Source organism: Podarcis liolepis (genome assembly GCF_965112155.1).
Source record: "Podarcis liolepis genome assembly, chromosome: 1".
NCBI lineage: Eukaryota > Metazoa > Chordata > Lepidosauria > Squamata > Lacertidae > Podarcis > Podarcis liolepis.
In genome coordinates, this window is record NC_139554.1 from 99,957,095 (window position 1) to 99,971,823 (window position 14,729).

At 41.2% G+C, this 14,729-nt stretch overlaps 1 protein-coding gene across 18 annotated transcripts in view; it reads left to right on the plus strand.

The window, feature by feature from the left end:
- The window catches only part of ARHGAP15 (Rho GTPase activating protein 15), a 368,006-nt gene that overhangs the window by 318,313 nt on the left and 34,964 nt on the right, over positions 1 to 14,729 (plus strand). The gene's annotated exons all lie outside the window — the stretch shown is intronic.

The window sequence follows — 14,729 nt, forward strand, 5'->3', positions numbered from 1 at the left end:
TGTATTTGGAGGTTAGCCCCAGTTCACCGCATCCTTCTGACTGGCTAAACTTAGTCTCTGTTATGCTCCAATCCCCTAAACGCCTCCTTTTCTATAGCCCCATCCTCTTAAAATAGCTTCACTTCTACATCTTTTGGTCTATTTTTTGTTTCCTCATTTTACTTCCATACTCACTTCTTGAATCCCTGTTTCTTTTCAGCTAAAAGAGCCTCTACAGCTTTTTCTAATATAAATCCAGCTGCCCAAGAGATGGTTATTCCGCATCTACACTTAAAAGTGAAGATGTAGTGTGTAGCGAAATTGAGGATGGGTGTGGGTGATTGTTTTGCCAAAATGTGCAGCTTCTAGGTGGAATCTGCAGCAGCAGCAGTTAGCATGCTCTTATTTTTAACTCGTAAACTTCGCCAAATTAAGTATGGAAGCTACTGATAGGCTCTACATATGGAACTAGAAAATGGCACTTTTCTCCATTTGCTTTTCTGACCGTAACCACGTTTTCTTACCGTCAGCACTTCCACTATAAACTCTTTTTGTCAGAGGTTTATAACACAAATGTAAAGATTTGCTATGGGCTAAATCTCAATCCAAGAGTAAATGTTTATACCAATTCTGAAAACAATCAGCTTGCCCATTTGTAGTTATGCATGTGTTCATCATCTGTTATTGCTTGTCCAATGCTCTGTAACTTCTGGAAGGAAAAAAGAGACATCTGGAGGAAGGGGGGAAATGTTTTTGCTATCCTGCAGATATAGAGCGTGTTCTCCTGAGCTGTTGAATGAGGTACTGCATAAATGTCTGTTTTTTCAGTTTATAGCTAAAACTTTCTGATGGAGCTGGTCAGATTATCCACCGAGGACAATTTATCGCTTTTACTGCTTGTGAATTATCTGGGCTGGCTGAATCTGGAGATGGGCAAATTATTCAATGTGAATAATTTATCTGATCAGCTTAGCTTTTTATGTATCATGATTTATTTGCAGGCAGGTGATGATTCTTACGAGGGTATTCATTACTTGCAGTTTTTCTCCAAATAGTTCCGTAAGCGAGCTTTAGACTATGGTTTGCTCTTGATTGGCTTTCAGTGAACAACATAATTAATCACCTCCGTCACATGGCATGTTTCTTGCTACTTCACTGGCTGATCTAAGCAAAGGATCGGCTCCACGAGGTGGTGAATGCTTCCCTCTGTGAGGGAGCCTTTCCAGACCCACTGAAAGAGGCAGTTATTAAACTGCTTCTTAAAAAACCATCTTTGGATCCAGCCAATATGGTCAACTATTGCCCAGTCTCAAATCTCTCATTCTTGGGCAAGGTGAGTGAGCAGGTGGCCGCTGAACAACTCCAGGCACACCTGGAGGATGTGGAGCCTTTGGATCCTTTCCAGTCAAGATTCAGGCCTCATCGTGGGTCTGAAACTGCCTTGGTCACGCTGGTTAATGATCTCTGGTGGACTAGGGACAGAGGTGAATACTGTTTCCTAGTTCTGCTGGAGCTCCCAGCGGCCTTTGATGCCATTGACCGTGACATCCTTCTGACCGTCTAGAGGAGCTGGGAGCTGGGGACACAGTTATTCAGTGGTTCTGCTCTTTCCTCCTAAGCCATGTCCAGAAATTGGTGTTAGGGTATGAGTGTTCAGACCCCTGGGCTCTCACTTGTGGGGTGCCTCAGGGCTCCGTCCTCTCCCCCATGCTTTTTAACATCTATATGAAGCTGCTGAAAGAGATCATCAGGGGGTTTGGGCTGGGTTCTCATCAGTATGCAGATACCCTGCTCTATCTCTCTTTTAAATCAGAACCAGTGAAGGCGGTGAATGGCCTGTGTGAGTGTCTGGAGGTGGTTGGAGGATGGATGGTGGCTAACGGATTAAGGTTGAATGCTGACAAGACAGAAGTATTGTTTGGGGGGGACAGGGGGCAGGCAGGTGTGGGGGACTCCCTGGTCCTGAACGGGGTAACTGTGCCCCTAAAGGACCAGTTGCACAGCCTGGGAGTCATTTTGGACTCAAAGCTGGCCATGGAGGCACAGATCATTTCTGTCCAGGGCAGCTGTCTACCAGCTCCATCTGGTATGGCAGCTGAGACCCTACCTGCCCGCAGACTGTCTTGCCAGAGTGGTGCATGCTCTGGTTATCTCTGGCTGGTACTACTGCAATGCTGCTCTACTGGAATAAACAGGCACAGTCCACTGAAGCCTTTTGCCTTCTCTCTAGCAGGAGGATTTATCCTTCACACCAGACTGCCTAACCAACCTTGTGTGAGGTTGGTGATGATTGAGTCACCCAGTTAGATTCCTTACCAGCTGGCAGCAACCAGCACCTTAAATTGACCCTGACCTGACCCTACTGAAATAAGTAGGCTTTATTCTTATTGGAATCCTGATTTTACCTATGGGCTCTGAGCTTTCATGATCAAAAGCAAAATTGAAAAATCCCACTGTTGGCATCGTGCATGTGTTTCTCTGCATACTGTTCACAAACAGCAATAGAATCTTGTTCATTAGTATTGTCTGCTGTGATGATGCTTATACACTGCAGGTTGCCCAGATAATAAAGCACTAGAGTAAATATTAAGTACATTACATTTAAAGCACTTTTTTGTAACTATAAATATAGAGTGAATTTGAAATGAATATTTTAAAGATAGATTTACATAGGTTTAAGCCAGTGGTTATGCCTTCATAGCACAGAGACACAGAGTAATTAAGGTGATCTGTTCTGTTGCTCCATCTTCAGCTGATAAGAGTTAGCAAGCTCTGGAGGCCTGCAAAGCTCTCCTTCAGGCAGAAAGGAAAGCAGATTGAGAATAAAAGCCTTGCGAGGCTTTACTCCTAGTGATTGAAGTTTGTCCAACAAAAGCATTCATTTGTACCTTCTTTCACTTTACCTCTCTCATTCTCTGGAACCATCACACAGTAATAACATCTGTATCCTATTATACAGTAGAAGTAGAACAGAGTAGCACCACACTTCAGAACTCATGGGACTTGGGCGTCATCTAAAATGACAGTGTGCATCACGTATGAAGCAGTCCTGCCTACTCACAGGGGATAGTTATGTCCTGGTGTGGCGTAAATTCTATCTCCCAGATGAGAAGACCAAAAAAAAAAAAAAGGGTACACTTACAGTTTGTTTGCTGGTACTAATAGGGAAATGAAGCTCCAAAATGTTTAATTTGGGAGTGGAAGTAGAGAGACATGCATCCCTGCACAGACACTGAATGCCTGGAGTGGGCAGCAAGACTGAACCTCCTCTCAAGGGTATGTGCATACAGTACAATGTGCATGCAGACAAGAGTCCATATACCTGTAATTTGCATACTAGCCACACAGAAGTTGTAGAGAGGCTTGGCTGAAAATACAGAGGCCAATCCAGAGCCTGTCATCAAGATGCAGTTCCCACTTCCATACTTTCAACATACCTGTTCGTCATCTGGCAGGGCTATTATTCTCACATGGATTTCTCCCAAACCTTACATTGTGGAGGTTCCATCTTACAATGAATATTATTGTGAGTTGTGGGTGCCAGGGTTTGTGGGTGCCAAATTCCCCAAATTTCTGGATTTAGTAAGTTTTAGAATTTAACCAATGCTTAGAGAGTTAAACTGGAAGTCAGAGTTTTAATAGCTGGACTCAGCTTTCTGTGGCCTGAGAGATGGGCTGTTGACAGAGAACAAAGACAGGGAGATGGGGCATAAACAAAGGCTGTGTGCCACCCTGAGCTCTGAGTGAGTTAGCAGAGTAGGGTTTAGGATTGCAGTGGCTGTAATTTGACCCAGGGGGGAGAGATTGCAGTCTGTAAAATGCACCAAGCTGAGCAGGGGGACAGAGAGTCAAGGCTGATTTCTGCCAGCATTCAAGACTGTGTCCATGGTAGAAGCAGGAACTTTGGAATTCATATTCCTGAGGTTGACATTCCACCCACAATTTTTGGCTGGGCTTAGTTACCATCCCTTGTTTGGCATAACAAGCAAGGATTGGTACATGACACGCCCTGACATAATTTTGAAAGAGACATTCTGCTACTCTGCGTCATCGACAACTTTTAACTGCTCACCCCTGGCAGAGTATACCAAAAGGTGTCCCTGCTGGTCATCAGAATTACATTTTAGCCTCACTGGCTTCTCTGTTTGTAGGCTCCTAGCTACTTCTACATATGTTTTGTCATTAGCAGAGAGGTACTTCCAGAGTTGCCACATCCTTTATTTTATCTTACCCCCAAGCAGGAGGAATTAAAAAGCTGCAGGGATTAATCTGAGGTAGGGGAAATATTTTAGCAGCCCGCTGCTGTGTTTAAGCAAGGATCCAGTTCTTACCTTTCCTCCTGCCTCTCTTTAGAAGCTTTTGTAGCACGAGCAAGTAGCTTAAGCAGGGAGTAAAACTAGTGCACGCTAGGCCGATGCTTAGTCCACTTTGGGCTGCTAATTCAGACCATTTTATTCCATCAATTCAATATAAAGCAGGTAGAGAAACAGCAGTTACCTAAAGGAAAATGAGCTACTGGTTCCCGCCCACCAGCTAAGGGTAACACTGGTCCAGTCCTAACTCAGTTCCTCAGTTCATCCTCTACTTGTTCCTGAAACAAAAAGGAGACAAAAATGGAGGCAAAAGCAAGATTGAAGCTCACTATGTTTGTGTTGAACTTCCAGAAGTAGAGGCTAGTATGGGAGAAAACAAGTGACCAGTCAGGGTCCTAGTCTCTTCAGGCTCCTTATGTACACATGGGCCGGGGATACTTAACACAATGTAGAGGTCATGGAAGTCACTTTAAAGGGCAAACTTGAGAGGATATTTCCATTCTTCCTTGCCAGGTAGGAGGAAAACAGCCCTTTGTTGAAGGAAGTGTAGATCCCATATTTCCTAATGTTTCCTCCATAGTGACATAGAGTACAGGGAGCCAACGGGCTGCTCTCCAGATGCTGGACTGCTACTCCCATCAGCCCCAGTTAGCATGGCCAATAGTCATGGATGGTGGGAGTTGTAGTCTAATAATATCTAGATGGTACCACATTGAATAGCCCTGTTATATAAAATCTCTGGGTAAATACAGGATTATTATTGAGAACCCTGCATTGCAGGGGGTTGGACTAGAGACCCTCAGGGTATCTTCCAACTCTACAATTCTGTGGGTTTTTTTTTTTTTTTTAATTAACAGGGTCAGAAGATTCAGGGCTGGTTTTTCCTTTATGTGCTGCAATTTTTTTAAAATTATTTTGTAAACAGGAGGAAATGAAAATTTCTAGTATCGGCAAATAAATAAGCAATTACAATGTTAAGTAGCCACCTGGGCCTGGAGGGGTGGGAGAGTCTCTTCCTTCCCCCCCCCCCACCTGCTCGTTCTTCTGGGCTACCATCAGTTAGGATACAATTGGGTTGTCAAAAAAATGTTTTAATATATGCATTAGTCCAGAGCTATGTGTGAATAGAAATACTAATGATAATAACAACACTTTATATGTATGTAGTGATATTCCTGGATGGTTGAAGTGCTCCTCATACATATATAATCTCTGTTACTATTTTCTCAAGTTTGTGATACACCTTCTGCAGGTATATTGGAAAACAAAGAAGGATCAGTCCTTTTTTGTTGTTGTTGTTATTCTGCAGATGGCTATCATTTATGTGAAACTTGCCTTTGCCACCAAGGTCTCATGTGCAGTCTCATTTTGAGAGCTTTGAGGAGGTTTTGGGTCTGTGTGCTAGAAAAAAGAACATGCCCCACGTCGTAGCCAAGTCATTATAAAGAACATTTTCCCCAGATAACAAGTATTAGAACAAACACGTATGAGCATTAGCTAATGCAAATCCCAATTCATTTGTTGGGCTAAGTTATTTTCAGAGGAGGGGGAGGGGAAATTAGCAGGCGCCTCTACTTGGTGCCTAGAAGCCAAAAAACAAAGCTCACTGCAGAAGTGGATGGGGGGAGAATAACACCTCCGCTTTGGTTTATATGGGTTGCAACATATATATTGAATACTGGCAGTGTCTGGCAGATGAATAACTGGATGTTCTTAAGCTGCATCAGAGTTATGAAGACACATTGAAATGAATCGGCATCTTCTCAAATATAATGGGATGGTTATAGACTTTGCCATCTACAGAAGGCTTTTGATCCAGCAGAGGGATCTTGCTGGTGGCGTAGGAGAGTGACTTTTGTCTGTCTTTCCTCCGTCCCTCTATCACTACCCACATTTCCCCCATGCTGCCTCAAACCTTGGACCCTGGTTGTGTGCACTTGATAAAAGGGTTGGTCACCATTGGTATGGTTGACCGATAATAGCTATCCTTCCTATATATATATATATTTCATTAAAAAGGAAGGGAAGAAAGAAAGCAAATCTCAAAAAACTGATACCAATATATTAGAAATGAGGCATAACTAATTGAAGCAAACTCTTGTTTGGAACCAGGTCAATATTAGGTGGAATTATCTTAGATGCGAAGTGTTTTTACTGGGAAAGGGTAATCTGTACTCTTAACAGGGTGTGTTATTGTGGGACCCAATCCTTTTGCTAACAAAGCAGTGGGGTTTTATGTTTTTTATTTGTCAGAATTGGTGCAAAACTAGGCTTTTTAAAGATTGGCACATTTTTCAAAATATGTTTGTTCAGTTCCTCTCACTTCGCTTCCCTTTATTCTGTTCTTTTTAATCCATTCATAGCTGGGGTAAGAAACTCAGGGCCGTAAATAAATAAATTACTTGCTGTGTTCAGTTAAAAAAGCTTGTTTTTCTTTGTAAGAATGAGCAAGAGGGGGGGGGCGTGTGCGTCTGTGCGCGTGCACAAGATCAGTCCTCAGGTGGAACTGTGGTTCCTATGCCTTTCGTTCTCGAAGCTGTTATTCTGGAAGGGAATGGAGGCAGCTGTGTTTACAGCTCAAGTCTTGGCATACATTTACCAGAATCTATTATTCATATCATTCAGTATCAGGGAGAGATCTCAGGCCACCTGTCTATCTGACAAATTCACCCTTTTGTGAGCTTTCTGTTCATAGCAAATTATGTTCACATTGATGAATTGAGTTTTTATGAGCATTGCTAACTAACATTCTCACAGAAGGCCAGGGGCAATAGACTGCAAGTGTTTCTGGTCCACAAGTAAATGTTAAAACAGAAAAAAAAAATCCTGCCAGTATTTAAGGACAATTTGCCATGAAGGAATAGTTAAAACATTTGGCAGTCCCTTCATATTTATAAATTCAAAGCTGTCCATAAATTATTGCAAATACTCTGCTTATAACAAACAAAAACAGGGTAGAATGCTGTCTGTGGTTTCTTCCATAGTATTAAAAATGTTGTGTGTGGGGTTTTTTTTAAAAAAAAGATAACTTGTGTCCAGCAGAAATATTTTTTATTTTTATCAAAATATACATGGGATTGAGACATCTAATGCAGTCTGCAAGAGAATACTTTAGCTGTGCCTCTGTAGTACAAAGAACAAACATTAAGAGACTCTATTTCACAATTTGATGTGTTAAATGAAAAGACAAGAATGGAGAAGGTATGGTCCTCTTCAGCAGGAAATAAAAATGCTCTCTGTCCAAATTGTAGTAAAAAAAACCCGGTACACAAGGAAAGCCATCCAAAGTTAAGTACCATTGAAACTGGGAGTCAGATAAGCACAAAATGAATCATTTCTGGTGCCAGTATGTGCAGATCTATTGGTATTTTGTGCCAATGAAACTCACCTTTTGCCACTAAAACTCTCAGATTTTATACAGTTAAGCCTGTTATGATGCATAACTTAGAAGCTCAGCCTTTTGAATCCTGGGACTTTTTTGGGGGGGGGGATGTTCAGGAGACTAGAAACTAAACAACCTTGAAATCCTCAGGTTTCAAAGATCCAAGCTACATGTTATCGGTGCCTTTTAAAAACACATGAGGGGGAACAGCAGCTAGGGAAAAATCGGAGGCAGGGAAAGGAGAGGAGACCCCTCTCTCCACTCCCTTTTTCACATGTGATAGTTCCTACAAAATGTGGCACATCCTGTTCTAACTCTTACCAGGTTACTGCTGCACTCATTTGTGTATAGTTTGGACCTAAAGGCTAAATTTCAGTGTGAAATTCGGCACATATTAAAACACTGTAGGAGATTACTTTCCCCCCAGAAGGTTTGTCCCAGCTTTCATCCCAATCCAAAGAAACTACATTGGGGTATCTGAGCCAGGGGTGCTCATTATCTTCCTACCACAAATTAGTGCTAAAGAAGAAGTGATGGAAAAGGAAGGCCTAACCACATGCACCTGTGTGGCCAAACATATCCTATAGCAAAGATACGGTGGCTAAACAGGCATGTCAAGAGAAAGCTATGCCTACATGTTTTCTGGAGTGGTATTTTTTCTATATCATTCAGCAACACATTGTTATTTTTTCATTTTACATGTAGACTCACTTAAGGTGTTGAGCAAACTGGCTGGGAAGAAGGTATTGCAGATGCAACTTGCAACATAGAAATGGCAGGCAGAAAGATGGTACTTGACCCTTTCCCCCAGCCCTGTTCTCTACAGCTCCCCCTGACCAGTTGCTTTTCTCCCAGCCAGGATCTGAGCACTTATTTGCCATGTCTCCTGAAAAAGTGGCAAGGGGGTATCAGTGGACAGGAGAAGAGTTCAATACTCCCTTTGGCCTCTACTTCAAATAACCCTCTCCCTGTCCCTCCCCCATCTGCTCTAGAACTACTTGTGTTTGCTAAAGCAATGGTACTTGCCTAGTCCAGTCCAGACTAAGTGTTATTAATTTGCCTATTAAAGTTGTTCTACCTAGAGCCTAGGACTTGCCAATCAGAAGGTCGGCGGTTCCATTCCCTGCGACGGGGTGAGCTCCCGTTGCTCGGTCCCAGCTCCTGCCAAACTAGCAGTTCGAAAGTACGTCAAAGTACAAGTAGATAAATAGGTACGACTCCGACGGGAAGGTAAACGGCGTTCCCGTGCGCTGCTCTGGTTCGCCAGAAGCGGCTTAGTCATGCTGGCCATATGACCTGGAAGCTGTATGCCGGCTCCCTCGGCCAATAAAGTGAGATGACCACCGCAACCCCAGAGTCGGCCACGACTGGACCTAATGGTCAGGGGTCCCTTTACCTTTACCTTGCCTATGAAATGCAAAGTGCTTAATAAAGAATAATGCATATCAAACCTAAGTCATGGAGAGGTGGGAAGTTGTAGGAGTCCTCCAGACAACCTGTATATTGAACATTCAACCTGCTTTTCTTAAACAAATCATAACAGTGGTTAGACTATATCTTGTCTTTACAAAGCATTTATTTTGATTTGTTTGTGGGACAGTTTTACGAGAATAAGCACTCATCCTTATTTGTTTACAGGGTATTTATACGCCTTCCTGTTAATCATCTGTTCTTCCCACACTTTTCGGTGCATTTTCTTATCACTTTCCTAACTGCAGAAAGTCTAGTTTTTGGTTTTAGTACATTTGTTGCTCTAAGTAAACAGAATGCTTTAATTCTCTTTAATTGTGCAAACTAAAATTTCTGGGATGCACTCGAATCCCTCCTGCAAAACAGTGGCATTCGAAAATTCTTGCAAGCAAGGGTGCATTTCCTGCAAATGAAGTTCAGAGAAAAGTAACAATCACTCATTCAAATGCTCTTATACCAACTTATACCAACTGGTTCTTACTGTTTTATAAATCTTGGAGATTTTCTAATTTCACATTTAAAAATTGGCTTAGAAGTATTCTAAACACATACACAAACAAACATACTTCTTATTGATTCTTATGCTCATAATTTTAAGACCTGCCCATTTCAGTGCCTTAAAGCTGTGTTTTCTACTTCTCATAGAAGAAAAGCAGAAAGTCATTTCCCATGTTGTTGTTTTCTAAGCTCCCATGGGTACTTGCTGAAGACAGTGGACATGAATGGCTTTAGAATAGAACAGAACAGAACAGAACAGAACAGAATAGTCTATGTTGCACGATCGAGGGTGGATATACTTGCTTCCCAGCTCTTATTCCACTTCATTGGCTTCCAAGGGCAGGAGGTTGAACTAGATGGCCCTCAGAATCTCTTCCAACTCTACAATTCTTTGCATTCAATCCCTGGTGTCTTCAGGTAGAGCTGGGAATGACTCCATCTTGATAGGCTGGAGCGCTGTTGCTAGTCAATGGCAACAATACTGAGTTAGTTGGACCAGTGGTTGGACTCATATGAGGATGGATAAACTGTGAATATTATGATGTCATTTTTCATTATCAACATATGGAGGAGGTAGAGGACTGTTGTTCTTGCCAGCTTTTACCAGAAGTCACAAATCAGCTCTGCTCAGGACAGGGGTACCACCAGGATCAAAGGACTGTGAGCAGAGAACCACTCCTAGAATGGGGCTTCCCTCCCTTCCAAAAAGCTATGCCTGGAGGTCAGGGGTCTGTCCAGAGAAGCCTTGAATGTGGTGCAGGGTGGGATTGCAGCTAGAGAGAATAATCTATAGGTCTCTTAAATACACACCTCTTACAGGAACAGCCATGCCTTCCTGCTGTACCATTGCACTGTTGGATACAAGCTGAAGAGTGCAAACCAGGGCTTCTGGTTTTCTAAATGAATCCAGAAAACCATTGTGCTTTTCTGCTTGCAGAATAGCAGTTGCCATTTCACTTGCAGAACAACTTCTGATCCAAATGAGGTGTATGCTACCATGAAAGAAGGGGAGGGTTAAGAGCCCTCCAAAACAGCAAGGGAAGTGGTACAACGAGGCTGCAGGGGAAAAGGAGAATTCTAGAAAATTATCTCCTCTTCTCTTGCATTGACCCACTGGATGAAAGGCCATTTCACCCTAGATGTTTTTATTTGATGTCTGATCTGAGGTGGGGGTAGAGGCATTATTAGCAAATGATGGGTGTTAGGAACAGATTATATCTTCATGCACAATGTTCTCCAAGAGACTAAAGCGCTAGCCCCTTGTCTGAATAGAAGTAAATGGGAATAACAGGAGTTCTCTGGACAGCTTGGTAACTTGCATACCAAAGCATTTCAAATACAAGAGAAAGCAGTTGAAAGTTTGGCGCTAATGCTGGCAAGTTCTTTTTTTTTCCCATCACCCATGCGCTAGGTATCTTCAGTGGTGTCAAACAAATTTGTAGAACTGGTGATTAGCTGCCCAAAGAGCATAATGTATGCATTATTAATTAAAGAAGGTAAGTTTGGCTAATTGTCATTTCTATACAGTAGCACTGCACTAAGATACATTTTAACAATCTATAAATAATTGATAATTTTTTTTCTTTCATCTTCCTTCCTAGTTTGCATAAAACTAATGACTTGGTAAATGTTACTCACTTCAAAATATTCCGCTGCTCCCATGAAAATTAAACTAGCAGTGTAACCTTAGCAAATAAGGAGGGTTCCCCCCCATTCCTTTTTATTGTAGATGAAGAAAGGAAATGTAACAAAATTCAGATTCTCTGAAATCCAAATGGTTATCGTAAATGCAGTACATTAATAGGTTTGACGTACCGATTTTTTAAAATTCAGAAGAGCGGAATTCCCCCCCCCCCACTCATCAAACTCTTCAAAATGGTCAGCGGTGTTATTTGTTCCACATTAAGCAGGATAAGGCTATGACACAGACAAGCCCACATGCGCAAGCAGTGATAGATCAAGAAAGCCTTCACGATGAAGTCAAAGTATTTTTCAATACTTATCAAATGACTGCATGCATAATCCCATAAATCAAGTTAGCTTCAGATTCAAAATTCTTCATAAATAGAGTGTTTTGGTATAGTTTCTAGCTGCTTGCTTAATATGATTATGATACCTTGCTGGTTCCTTGAAATGAAGGATTTACCCCAGGAAAAGTACAGTCATTTGCTTAGGTCTCTGTTATTTTTACAAATCCACAACCTGTCAGTCTACAGCGCTATTGCAGTAGGGCTTACTCTTTAATTTTCTGTGCAACTAAATACATTCCCAGAGTTATTGATGGTAATATAATTTCCCTATTCATTTTGTGTGGGGTATGATGTTAATAAAATCTACAATCTATGCATTGTCTATAATTTCAATATGGTGGTGGCATGGTTTAAGTCTATACAGATGCTTACGTGTGCCTCATTATTTTTTAAAAAAAAGTTGTAAGGACTGCTTCTGTGACCTTTTTTTCTCATTTTAACCCTACTGATATGTCACCCATGGCAACCTTAAACCGATTTTAATAGAGTCTATCCTATTATTCATTTAAATTGAGGTGCAAGAGCACTTAGACCAGAGAAATTTGCATTCTGCAAATGGGGATTTGATGAGCAAAAATGATAAGATATATGTTGTATAACATGCTCTGTTTTGCTAGCAAATAAACAGCTCTTGAAATTGATAAACTTCAGAATATTTTATCCTCAAATGTTTGTACATAAATGATTAAAATGCATTAGCAATTCTGCTTTAAAAAAAAATAGGGGAAACAACACAGTTGTGTTGCTTAAATTTGTAATTAACAAATTTATTACTAATTCTGCTCAGTTCTTTAATATGCTGCATTCCTGAAGAAGAACATTAATACACAATGGCAGAAAGAAGCTAATTTTAAGACTTTGGAGAAATGAATGTCTTTTAATGCTGTGTGTTTCTCTTATCTACATGCCACATTATTGTAATAAGTACATTCAGGAATAATTTCTTTTCAAATATTTTTACAAATCTTGCTCTTATTTGCATGCAAGTAAGTTGTCAGCTTAAATCTTTGAAATGCAAAATATATCTCATTTCTATATTTCATCAAGGAGCCTTTCATGTTTAATAAATTACAACTTAGATCCTCCAAGACTTTGTTTTTCATTAACTAAAAGCAAAAGGATACATTTAAAATCTTAATCACAACCTGCAAGGGTATTTGCATGTTGCTGATATTTGTCTTGATGGAACTTTTAATATTTGCAAACTAATCAGTATAGCAAGGTTATACCAATATTTTTTTCCCCCCAGACAATAAATGTTCCCACATTTCAGCCTTCTCATTGCACCAGGTTGTTCGAGCTGGTTAAAACTTAACCCTGATGGAATGAAAAGATTCACGTGGATTCCTTTGCCATAAGAGAATAACCAGAAAAAAGGATAGTAGTTGAGAAGTCCTCTAAGCGAGTTCAGAAGATATTTTTAAAAGGAAAGAACTCACACATCTGGATTCAATCTGTGGAAATTACTACTCTCTGATCACATGTTGGATAGTGTCATTAAGGAGGCCTAGCAAATAAGGCAAAATCCACTCCTACCCCACCCTGATACTCAATAACAGTAGGAACCGATGAGCATCTGTCTCATGTACGGTTTGACCCTCAGTTTAGCTAAACATTCTAGCTCATCTTTCAGAGGGGCTACTGCTGGTCTCTTTGTAATAAGGTGGGTCATCTCATCTTATCAGAGACAGAAAGCCTGACAGCTGGCACCATTTCCTGATCCTCGTGGACTCTGGGGGCAACAGCACTATGACGTTACAAAAAAGAAAAGGGGGGGGGGAGAGGCAAACTTTTGCTGAACTCCCTGCTCTGAGACCCTCGCTTAATCTCCCTCCCCACCCACACCCCTACTCCTGTGCCAAATGATTTATTTATTTATTTGCCAAACCAGTTCAGAAACAGGCAACTTAACATGGCAGGTAGTTAAACTGATGTACCATGCATGTTGTTTTGTGAGCTAACAGGTTAAATATGGCTTTGCTTTAAGTTTCCCCATCAAATTCGTTTTTATAGAGAAATCTCTGAAAGCAGAAGGGGTTGAGGGAGGGTGAGGTAAAAAGAAATAAATCATTGTAGTCTCAGGAACAGTAATCCTTGTTGAGGATTTTGGCTGATTGATATAAATAACATCGTCCCCGCCATCTGTCCGAAGAGGGACCTTTCCAGTTAGTGTTAAGCTGCAACGGCAGAATAATTAATGAATGGTGTCCTTTGTGCTGGTAATAAAGACAAGACAAATTATGTTATAATCCAACTGCTGCTCATTTGTCACAGCCAAATAAAATGTCAAATAAAAGTGAGGGGGGCCCAGTGTTTGTTTAATGGACTGCAAGCTACCTGTTCGTATTATTGACAGACAACTATAGTATAAGTTCTGGATGTAGAGAGCAATGAAATGCTGTGAGGAATATTCAGAGAGAAACTCATACACATTTTTTTTTTTTAGGGCATGGCAGAGCAGAGGAAGAAAACGTTCACAGCCTTAAATTAATGCAAGTCTTAATTATATAGCTATAATACCCCTTTTTCCTCTGAGGAAGGTTGGTTTATATTACACACTGCAGAGGAAATTGTGAAGTGGGAGTGTGTGTGTGGAACTGACAACTCCACAACAGCCCCGATGCTGCAAATCTGTAAGAATTTGGTTGCGTTCTCATCTCCCCCTTCCAGGACAGACATATTCATCCAGTTGCTAGGAAAACCAAATAATGAAAACATAGCTGGGATTTAGCAAAGTCCCATCGGGAATTACCTATGATAGAGGGCAGGGCTGTACTTCCTCAGAACATGCTCCTGCTGTAAAAATTCACAAACCTGGCATTCATACAGGCATCTGTCGCTTGCTCTAATGCCAGTTCATAGTATACATACAAACATCTGCTTCCATGCACAAAGGGATACAGAACGCTTGACAGGTCTGTGTTAGCAGGGTTCGCAATGCCAGTTCTTTATGCAAAAACCCTAATGCTTCCCGTCAAGCCATTAGAAGTGATACAATCAGCCCAGGCCCCATTAAGCCATCAGTGTCCACCTGTGATAAAGATGGCCATTTGTTTT